Source organism: Archocentrus centrarchus, chromosome 23 (genome assembly GCF_007364275.1).
Source record: "Archocentrus centrarchus isolate MPI-CPG fArcCen1 chromosome 23, fArcCen1, whole genome shotgun sequence".
Classification (NCBI taxonomy): domain Eukaryota; kingdom Metazoa; phylum Chordata; class Actinopteri; order Cichliformes; family Cichlidae; genus Archocentrus; species Archocentrus centrarchus.
The window spans coordinates 9,444,449-9,456,416 of record NC_044368.1 but is presented as its reverse complement, the minus strand read 5'-3'; positions in this window follow the sequence as shown (position 1 = coordinate 9,456,416).

Below are 11,968 nucleotides of genomic sequence, written 5' to 3'. Positions count from 1 at the left end.
GTTGCAATGACCAGAACTAGAGTAATTAACACTGGTGTAAATGGAGAAATAGCCCCAAGGTTACCGGATGGCACAAATGGTCAAGAGGACCGAATGACACAAAGTGTACCGTGGAACAGGTGAGAAACCTTCTCTTACATAGAACAGAAATTCACATTAAGTTTAAGGAGGTGTAGAGAGGACCTTGGGAAAGACTGGAAATGTGCAATAAAAGTACAATAAGATATCAAATGAAAAGCAAATGCACTCAAACAGCAGACATTTCAGTTTCATCATTTCAGCCAACTACATTTCAAAATAAAACCAGGCTAAAAAGAGACCTGGACTTGAACACATTTCAGTTTCATGGACTTTAAAGTCATCAGTCACTTTCACTTTTATCACAGCCTTTATTCACTTTCTTTGAACAGCACTGCTTTCTGGCCATCTGGCAACATTAAGTCAGTTACACGATCAAACGTGTGAAAGGATGAATACAGATCAGATTCTTCTTCTGAATCCAAAAACATACCTTAGACAAGTTTCTTTTACAAACTGTACGGGCCTGCAAGAGCTCATCATATGATGGCAGCATCAGGTGAGTTTTAGCTAGTTTTGGCATTTAATTAAAACAGCATTTTTGATTAAAATGTCCTGTTATAAACCGAAATTCATTAACTGCACTGAAACTTAAATTACTCACTGGTAAAACAGTATTTACCAGTGAGTTATGTAATAGTTTTATTTTCTACATGTTCTGTGCATGGTGGTATGCACTGGCCCTGACACTTCCGAACAGATTACCAGTCCATTGTTGCACTGTTTATATTTACAGTACATGCTGATGTGTCCAGGGTGTATCCAGCCTCTTGGCCTCTGAACTGCATATAGCAAGAGACAGTACATTCAGTATGAGGTCTCCATGCAGACTTCACACAGGTCACCAAGTTTGATAGTGGAGCTCTATGATCAACATCATACAATAACATCCAGCTCCCAAGGTGAGTGAAAACATTGTGGTGGAGTCTGTAAAGAAAGTTAAAAACCAAACTTATGGTAGATGAATTTGCTTCCAACTACACCACCAGCCTCTAACTCATTTTGATGGGTTTTGTGGTCCCAGATGAAAAAAACAATATTTGCACAAGAAACATTTCTGGCCTGTGAGCTATCAGAGATTTATAGTCCTTCAGTCATTTAGGCAACTTTAATGGGACTATTTAGGTTAAAGAAAAAGAAATTGCCCTCCCATGAGATGCATGGTGGTTGAAATTCCTCCGTATAAGGCAGTAAGGTATCTAATGAGTCTAAATATATATGTCTAATATAATATAATATAATATATTTATATATATATATATTTACAGTACGATATGGTATTGAGTTCAAAAATGGCAAATAACATCAAGCCATCAAATCTGTAATATTACTATTATCCTTATGTTTTGACTTTTTTTTCTTATTATACACTTAATTCATCTAGTATGTTACATGTTCTTCAGTTACTTGTATTAAATTCACATCTTATCCTTTCAAACAGCTCTCACTGTCATAAGCAGCAACAAAAAGCCTAAATTTGAGAACAACCAGAGAAATTATTGGAAAATGATTGTTATAAATTAAACAATGTGGGTAAAAACTGATTTTATATGGTGTGATTGTTATAGGCTTTTGGATCATCGGCTATGTATACGGCAGTGTGTACACTGAAATCAGCCGTAAAACATTGTGTACCAGATCTCCTTTGCTATAAACGGTGCTTACCTATGGCTATCCCTCACTACAGAATTTAAAACAGACCAAGGTTTTTTTGGGTTTTTTTTTACCAATCCACCTTGCAGGCATGTGCAGCAGTTGCAAATCATACTTCTATTTCTATAAGGCCAACAATAATAGTTTCAGCCTGCCTGTATACATGAATTATTCATTTAAAAGGCCCTTCTGGGGACAGGCATTGGGAATTAGCAGGAGCTACAAATGCTGTGCATTTTATTGGATAGTTGTTGAGCAAATATTGACACATACAACATCTGTCAATATTAAATAAACATTGAATGAAATGTAATTCATGACTGGATATGTTAGGACAGAAAAAGATATAATTGACTTACTGAGGTAGAATGAAACACATAACATAATAAAACAGTTACTCATTCTTCAGCACGTCCACTAGTGAAAATGTTTGGGGTTTCATATGAATTTCACTTAAAATGACAATTGTGGGGAATTAAATTACAAATACTGCAAACAGAGAAAAGATCTTATGAAAAGCATGAACGAGTTGCCCAAAGCTCAGAACTCTCTGCCTCTGATATGAATTGCTACTTATATTTTCTTTAGACAAGGACAGAAAAGCATCAGTGTTTGAGCTCTGGCCATCATCCCAGGACCTCAGAGCGGGTTCAGTTCAACAACATGAATGTACTTCAATCTGTTGCCCCCATGTGGTGGCTATTAGTAGAGCAGTTTTTATTTTCCATTCACCTTTCTCCCTGAATCACACACACACAAGTAGCATGCAACTTGATCTTCTATCTTCTCAGTGCCAGGACTTATGTGCGTGTTTAGACGTGTGTGTCTGGTGCTTTACTTCGTGTGATAAAAGCTGGAGAACTTGAGAAGAACTAGTTGGGCTGTGTGCATGCACAGATCACATTTGCGCACACACTAATCACTAAAAATGCCTCGTGTTATGCAACTGGAGTAGCCTGAGCTCTTCACCATCTCGTGAAAGGAGAGCAGTGAGATCCTTGCGAGAAGCAGATGTGTCAGTGATTTATGCAGATGTTGGCTTGAAACTACTTTTATCAAATGTAGCTTACATAAATACCCCGGGCTTATACCTGTCTGACTACCTGCAGTGTGGTATTTGCCTTAATCTTTCTGTCAACACTGCAACAATGTGTTAAGCCCTGTTATTACTGTACGAAACATTTTACATGAAACCAGAGGGCCTTAATTGGTCTAGTTTACCTTTAATCCTTTAATTTAGGGATTTTAAGAAAATTAAAGCATGTTTGTGTAATATAAATAGATGTGCAAAGGCCTGTTTTGCTAAGTAGATCCTCTCATCTGATTTTGTTGCAGGGTCACTCCTGGAGCACATGTGAGCCCATGAGACACCAGGTGAGAGAATCACTTGGCCTGCTAGGGATGAGTCTCTCTGTGTTAAGCACAGCCACATGACCACATGGTAGGAACAGAAGGTGGTGTCTGGGTCCTGTCTGAGATTTTACTAGAAGCTTCTATGTGTCTGTGCCAAGAAGTCCAAGAATATCCTGTTTGGTAATATGCTTGCTTGGATCTCCATCCGTGTACCTCTGGCAGAGCATGTGAAAATAAGTATTTCCTTATTTTCTTATGCCTTTGTATTTATATGATTTATGTGTCTGAATGTGGTGCTGATCAGAAACAAGGTCTAGTGTTAAGTATTGGAAATCTGTCAAGCATGGAGACATATTTTTCTCTAGAAATAGAAAAAGAGAATAAAATGCAGTGTTTTGTGTACACATAAAAGGCTGATGTATTGACCACTTGGAATCGTGTGTAATTTTTGAAACCTTGATGTCATACAGGTAAATACAAGTACCTTTGTTAAAGCCATTTTTTATAATCTAGATGTAAAAAAAATACCATGGTAAAAGACTGAGGTTCGAGCTGGATCCCCAGCTAGTCTGAGTGACCATAGCCAAGCTATTTTGTTTGACTCTGCTTTTTAATTTATATGTTTTGTGTCTAGAGCACGCTTAATGTTAAACTAATGTGCTTTTTTGAGGACTAACCAGATGGTGAGTGATGAACCTTCCTGAGCTCAGTAAAGGGAAAAAAAAGAAAAAGGTTGCTTGCATTGCAGTGGGTGCTCTAGTTTGCAAACCTCTAACTCATATTTTTTGTTAGTATGTTATCATGAGCAATTTTTTGCAACTGACATGAAGAAATTAGTTTGCTATGGCAAATACTTTGAGGAAACCAGTGATAAAAGTTGGGAAGAACATATTTTATGGGAAAAAGTAGGCTGACTAAGCAAAATAAAAACACAACAGCATAATTTCAGAGTGGTCTCACTCTGGTTTGCAGGAACACAACAAAAGACAACCAACCCTCAAAGAACCAAGCTTGCTGGGCTAGTTACAGATGAACAGGATAACGTGATTTGTATTTCCACATGTGAAAAGCTGTCTTTTATCTGAAGATTTTATCTGTATCCTGTATCTGAATAAAACACAATTAACTGCTCACATTTTTGTTTCATTATGTGCTTCTATCATAGACTGTATATAAAAGATGGACTTCATCTTTGGTTTCTGGCCTCTGGAATTTGAAGCATCAATGTTAGAACTTTGGCAACCACCATGTTGACTGTTTTAAGCCGGTAGTGACCAGAAGATGGAGTGCTAAGTTACCAGTTAACATTAGCATGCTTATGCTATGGTTACACTAAGGGAAAAAAAATGGTTGTAATGTATAAATTCATAAATATATAAATGCAGACAGAATGCCAGCACTTTGCAATAAATCTGAGTGTTTGTGCTGATGAGCATGATTAAGCTGTGTGTCTTTACGATATGGGACTCAGCTGCTGTATTTTGGTTATGTTCCTATAAAAAAGCAGGGTTGCAGAGTGCTTATGTAATTTTAAATCGCTGTCCTGTAACTATGCTACTATTGGTGGAACAATTTCTGATTTTGTCTTTTAAATATGTAAGGGTCTGGCTGGACTTTGAATGTAAGCAATTAATGTGAATTTCTTTCTAATGTGTATACACAGAAGTATGCAGATGGCAACAGACTTGTGATTGTTGCTGATTTATCACACATAGTCACTGTAATACCACAAACTGATAGCAGACTGATAACAGACTCACTTCGTCTTTATTGCTGTTTTATTGCAAAGTGTTGGCATTCTGTCTACATTCATACATTTGATGGCAATTATTCATTAACCTTTGCCAATCTGTCTCAGAGTGACTGCAGTCAGTGCTGGACTGTGACTGTTTTCAGACAGGTTGCCTCCCACCAGGCAATCATCTTGCAAGTGGTGGCTGCAGTTATTTGCAATCGGTCACCAGATGTGAAAAAATTCTATGCAATCACTGGGCAACCACTGATGTTTCTTAGTTGCAAGGAGGTTGCTGTACTATTTTTACTCTAGTTTGGGTGAGCTATTAGCAAACTTTATAACTATTAAAAATTATCCCAAAGTTTTCAAAACCTATCTATCTATTATGCATATAATTAGCTCTAAAGGCAAAAATTGCTTTCAGTCCTACCCTAGTGGTTCAGTCACAAGAGTAGGATGACAACATGCTTGCAACTAGGAAAAACTATTGGCTGCCCGATGATTGCATTGAACTTTTTCAAATTTGGCAACCAATTTTCAGTAGTTGTGGGAGGTTGGGGGAACCCTAAGATCAGGTGGAGAATCAGAATCAGAAGCCTTTATTGTCATCAAACACAGGTGCTTGATGAAATTGTGACATCTGCCGCTGGTCTGTGCAGCCTGGGGAAAATAATTTCTTTGAACTGTTCTTTTTTGGGGTGGAATGATTGTACAGCATCTTTAATAACTTTAAAAAAACAAGAATTGGGTGCAGAAGTTTGAAGTTATTCTGGAGTTTTTCTAATTCACACATGGTCAAAAGTACACATACAGGCTCATTCTATATCATTTTACAGTTAAACCATCATCATGTAACAACTGGTTCTGGCTGGGTTCTGAATGTAAGCAGTTAATGTGAATTTCTGTGTATGTAGAAGGCAGCAGATTTCAAACAGATTGCAACAAATAGCCAGTTTATCACAGTCAACCACAGTATTATCACAAACAAGTTGCAATAATTCCAACTTGACCCCATTCAATTGTGATCTTTGTGTTACTGTCATTTTATTGCCATCTTAACTTCAGTTGAACAGGAGTGGAAGCAAACCTGGTTCCCCTATTTAAAGCAACCATTTCAAAGTCAACATAAGTTCATTGCCCTTGGTTGTAATGAATTTGGTTGTGCCACAGTTTCCAACAACTGTTTTTTCTAGTGTCTGTGTAGATTCTCAGTTATCCAAGTCATAGTAGTCTCTGGAGCTTGAAAAAGGCGACTGGACTTCTTTTGTTTCTTGAAGACGTTTCACCTCTCATCCGAAAGGCTTCTTCAGTTCTCAACCAAATGGTGGAGAGACCCAGGTATTTAAACCCCTGTGGGCGTAGTCCCCTGGAGGTGGTTATGACCCTCTATTGATCATGTGCTTGAACACATGTGCCCAGGTGTGAAGGGGGCGTGGGTCATATTTAATCAGTGGTTTCAGTTGAAACCAACTTAGGACTCCGCTCCATTGTTTCCTGTGGCCTATTGAGGTCACTGGAACAAAGGTGTGAATGGGGGTTGAGACGTCTGGGAAGGGAGCTCAGGACAGCACTGTAAGCGGGGGAAAGTTGGTGACGTAATCCACCTCCTCTGTTCAATGATGGTTGTTCACAGTGGACATAGATGGCTTCTTTCACTCCTCTTTCAAACCATCTGTTTTCCCTGTCCAAAATGTGGACATTGGCATCCTCAAAAGAGTGCCCTTTTTCCTTCAGATGCAGATGTACTGCTGAATCTTGTCCTGTCGAAGTGGCTCTTCTATGTTGTGCCATTCGTTTGTGAAGAGGCTGTTTGGTTTCACCAATGTAGAGGTCCGAGCACTCTTCACTGCACTGAACAGCATACACTACATCGCTGATCTTGTGTTTGGCGGGTTTGTCCTTGGGATGAACCAGTTTTTGTCTTAGGGTGTGACTTGGTTTGAAGTATACTGAGATGTCATGCTTGGAGAAAATTCTTCTGAGTTTCTCTGACAAGCCTGACACATATGGGATGACAATGTTGTTCCTCTTGTCCTTCCCATTCTCTGTAGTTTGTGTTTGGCCTTCATTCCTGTGCATCTTAGCTGATTTGATGAAGGCCCAGTTGGGGTAACCGCATGTTTTGAGGGCTTTCTTAATGTGTGTGTGTTCCTTATGCTTCCCTTCTGCCTTAGAGGGAACACTTTCCGCACGGTGTTGTAGGGTCCTGATCACCCCAAGTTTGTGTTCCAGAGGGTGGTGGGAGTCAAAGAGGAGATACTGGTCTGTGTGTGTGGGCTTCCGGTAAACTTCAATGTTGAGGCTTCCATCTTCCTCGATAAGCACCGCACAGTCCAGGAATGGTAACTTGTTATCTCTGGTGTCCTCCCTGGTAAAACGTATGTATTTATCCACTGAGTTAATGTGACGAGTGAAGGCTTCTACTTCTCGGGTTTTGATTTTGACCCAGGTGTCATCTACATATCTGTACCAGTGGCTAGGTGCCGTCCCTTTGAAAGAACCAAGAGCTTTACTTTCCACTTCCTCCATGTAAAGGTTGGCTACAATGGGAGACACTGGGGAGCCCATGGCACATCCATGCTTCTGTCTGTAGAATCCATCATTGTATTTAAAATATGTTGTGGTAAGGCAGAGATCTAAAAGTGCACAAATCTGATCTGGGGTGAAGCTGGTTCTGTTCAGTAAGGAATCGTCTTCCTGTAGTCGTCTTCTGACGGTCTCCACTGCCTCAGTTGTAGGTATGCAAGTGAAAAGTGAAACCACATCGAAGGACACCATGGTTTCATCTGGATCCAGTACAAGATTCTGGACCTTGTTAGTAAAATCTGTAGAGTTTTCAATGTGGTGGGGTGTGATGCCAACAAGCGGTGATAAGATGGTGGCGAGGTGTTTGGAAATGTTGTAGGTGACCGAGTTTATACTGCTGATAATGGGTCGAAGTGGGACTCCTTCTTTGTGGATCTTTGGGAGTCCATAAATGCATGGAGTGGCTTCTCCAGGGTACAGGCGGTAGTAAGTGGGGCGGTCAATGGCTTTTTCCTTTTCAAGTTGTTGCAGGCAGCAAACAACTTTTTTCTTGTAGTTGCTTGTGGGATCACGTCTCAAGACCTCATAAGTATTGTTGTCACTGAGGAGTGTAGTAATTTTGTTGTGGTAATCCGATGAATTCAGCACAACCGTGCACCTCCCCTTGTCGGCTGGCAGTATGGTGATGTTTGGATCCTTGCTTAGGGCTGTGATGGCCTTCTTCTCCTGAATGGTGAGGTTGGATGGAGGAAGTCTTGCACTGGCGAGAGTGGCTGAAACTTTCATCCTGATCTGTTCTGCTACAGGATGAGAAAGTTTGTTATTTCTTATAGCGGTTTCTGTTGCTGTGATGAGGTCTACTATAGGAAGCTGTTGTGGGGCTATGGCAAAGTTGAGTCCTTTGGCTAGCACATTTTCTTCTGGTTTGGTGAGGACCCTGTCTGATAGGTTCTTCACCCACTTTCCTTGGTTTCCATTGCTTATCGTGTCGTCCTGTTTGTTAACAGATGAATGGTATGCCTTGGTTTGCAGAGTTTGAAATTTACGTAGTTGTCTTTCCTTGCCTTTGATGTGTTGTGCGAGCTGGGCTTTGTCCACAAATGTAGAAACTTCTTCTGCGATGGTGTGAGGTAAGAGTGATGAGAGTTTCTGCTGAGTCTGGTGGATTTTGTTCTGGAGTGCATCTATGGTGAAATGGACCTGTCTTATCCTTTCACTTAAAAGGTGGTTCTGTGCTCTCCATAGAATTTGGTCAGCTCTATGTCCTTTTACTGTGGACCCAAGGTGCAAACTCTTGGGAACCAGTCTGGACTGTCTGCATCTCAAGTTGAAACGAAGGTGGTTCCTGTAGTCCGCTAGCTTTCTTGAGTCCCTTTCCACCAGACTCCACCAGACTCAGCACCAGACTCAGCAAAATCCACCACACATCCACTAACAAGGTCCAGAATCTTGTACTGGATCCAGATGAAACCATGGTGTCCTTCGATGTGGTTTCACTTTTCACTTGCATACCTACAACTGAGGCAGTGGAGACCGTCAGAAGACGACTACAGGAAGACGATTCCTTACTGAACAGAACCAGCTTCACCCCAGATCAGATTTGTGCACTTTTAGATCTCTGCCTTACCACAACATATTTTAAATACAATGATGGATTCTACAGACAGAAGCATGGATGTGCCATGGGCTCCCCAGTGTCTCCCATTGTAGCCAACCTTTACATGGAGGAAGTGGAAAGTAAAGCTCTTGGTTCTTTCAAAGGGACGGCACCTAGCCACTGGTACAGATATGTAGATGACACCTGGGTCAAAATCAAAACCCGAGAAGTAGAAGCCTTCACTCGTCACATTAACTCAGTGGATAAATACATACGTTTTACCAGGGAGGACACCAGAGATAACAAGTTACCATTCCTGGACTGTGCGGTGCTTATCGAGGAAGATGGAAGCCTCAACATTGAAGTTTACCGGAAGCCCACACACACAGACCAGTATCTCCTCTTTGACTCCCACCACCCTCTGGAACACAAACTTGGGGTGATCAGGACCCTACAACACCGTGCGGAAAGTGTTCCCTCTAAGGCAGAAGGGAAGCATAAGGAACACACACACATTAAGAAAGCCCTCAAAACATGCGGTTACCCCAACTGGGCCTTCATCAAATCAGCTAAGATGCACAGGAATGAAGGCCAAACACAAACTACAGAGAATGGGAAGGACAAGAGGAACAACATTGTCATCCCATATGTGTCAGGCTTGTCAGAGAAACTCAGAAGAATTTTCTCCAAGCATGACATCTCAGTATACTTCAAACCAAGTCACACCCTAAGACAAAAACTGGTTCATCCCAAGGACAAACCCGCCAAACACAAGATCAGCGATGTAGTGTATGCTGTTCAGTGCAGTGAAGAGTGCTCGGACCTCTACATTGGTGAAACCAAACAGCCTCTTCACAAACGAATGGCACAACATAGAAGAGCCACTTCGACAGGACAAGATTCAGCAGTACATCTGCATCTGAAGGAAAAAGGGCACTCTTTTGAGGATGCCAATGTCCACATTTTGGACAGGGAAAACAGATGGTTTGAAAGAGGAGTGAAAGAAGCCATCTATGTCCACTGTGAACAACCATCATTGAACAGAGGAGGTGGATTACGTCACCAACTTTCCCCCGCTTACAGTGCTGTCCTGAGCTCCCTTCCCAGACGTCTCAACCCCCATTCACACCTTTGTTCCAGTGACCTCAATAGGCCACAGGAAACAATGGAGCGGAGTCCTAAGTTGGTTTCAACTGAAACCACTGATTAAATATGACCCACGCCCCCTTCACACCTGGGCACATGTGTTCAAGCACATGATCAATAGAGGGTCATAACCACCTCCAGGGGACTACGCCCACAGGGGTTTAAATACCTGGGTCTCTCCACCATTTGGTTGAGAACTGAAGAAGCCTTTCGGATGAGAGGTGAAACGTCTTCAAGAAACAAAAAGAAGTCCAGTCGCCTTTTTCAAGCTCCAGAGACTGTTTTTTCTAGTGTGACTGTAACATAAGGTGGGCCAGCCTTGTGACTGATCATATGAGTGTGAAGTGTTCATAGGTTTATCATTCAGTTCCATCTCATCATGTTTGGTTCAAAACACCAAGATGGCAACCAGGAAAATTTGAAGTCACAACAGGACCTCACTAACCAATGGATGATGTCAGGATAGTTGTTAGTAGTATTATATAATATTTGCTTGTCTGTTTTCACAATCATGAACTTGCCTGACATCCCATTCTTAATCCAAAGGGTTTAGTATGATGTCAGCCCTCCCTTTGCAGCTGTAACAGCTTCAACTCTTCTGCGAAGGCTTTCCACAAGGTTTAGGAGTGTTTTTATGGAAATTTGTGACCATTCTTCCATCCATGTTGGATGAGAAGGCCTGGTTCGCAGTCTCCCCTCTAGCTCATCCCAAAGGTGTACTATTGGGCTGTGGTCAGGACTCTGTGCAGGCCGGTCAGTTTCTTCCACACCAAACTCACTCATCCATGTCTTTATGGATCTTACTTTATGCACTGGTGTGCACACTGGAACAGGAAGGGGCCATCTCCAAACTGTTCCCACAAAGTTGGGAGCATGAAATTGTCCAAAATATCTTGGTTTGCTGAAGCACTAAGAGTTCTTTTATCCCACCCGCTGCCAAACTTTATACTTGGCGCAATGAATTCAGACAAGTAAAGTTCACCTGGCAATCGCAAAACCAAGACCCATCCATCAGATTGCCAGACAGAGAAGAGTGATTTGTCAGTCCAGAGAACACGTATCCACTGTTCTAGAGTTCAGTGGTATCTGACGCTTTGCATTGTGCTTGTGATGTATTGTTTGGATGCAGCTGCTCAGCCATGGAAACCCATTCCATGAAGCTCTCTACACACTGTTCTTGAGCTAATCTGAGAGCCATATGAAGTTTGGAGGTCTGTAGCGACTGACTCCACAGAAAGTTGTGCACTATGTGCCTGTGTGGCTGAGTTGCTGTTGTTTCCAATCGCTCCCACTTTGCCATAATATAACAATTGACTGTGGAATATTTAGTTTCAATGACATTTCACAACTGAACTTGTTTCAAAGGTGGCATCCTAACCCAGTACTACACTGGAATTCACTGAGCTCCTGAGAACAACCCGTTCTTTCACAAGCATTTATGGAGGCAGTCTGCATGCCTAGGTCCTTGGTCAATTATTTGGATGGGTGAGTGAATACTTTTGGCAATACAACATATCTTTAAAATCCAGTCAGTGTTTGGGAGCCAACCTCAAGTGGCAATTAGAGGAACAACAGTTTTTCACATATTTTCAGCCCCCAGTGATTTACGCTTAGCCATTGAGCCACCTGTGTAGATAACAGCACAGATTCATATTTACATCTGTATCTGTTCTGTCAGACACATATGGGATGTATGACTATGTCACCCTGGTTTGAGTGGTTGATTCTAAGCTTTATCCTTTTAAACTAATCAGTCATTAATCAATATATAATACTTTTGGATGAAGTAGGGTTCATTGTAGCTTTTAAAATGTAGATAACTTCATGTCATTACTTTGAACTTTGAAAGAAGTGATATAAATTTTTATATATATATTAGG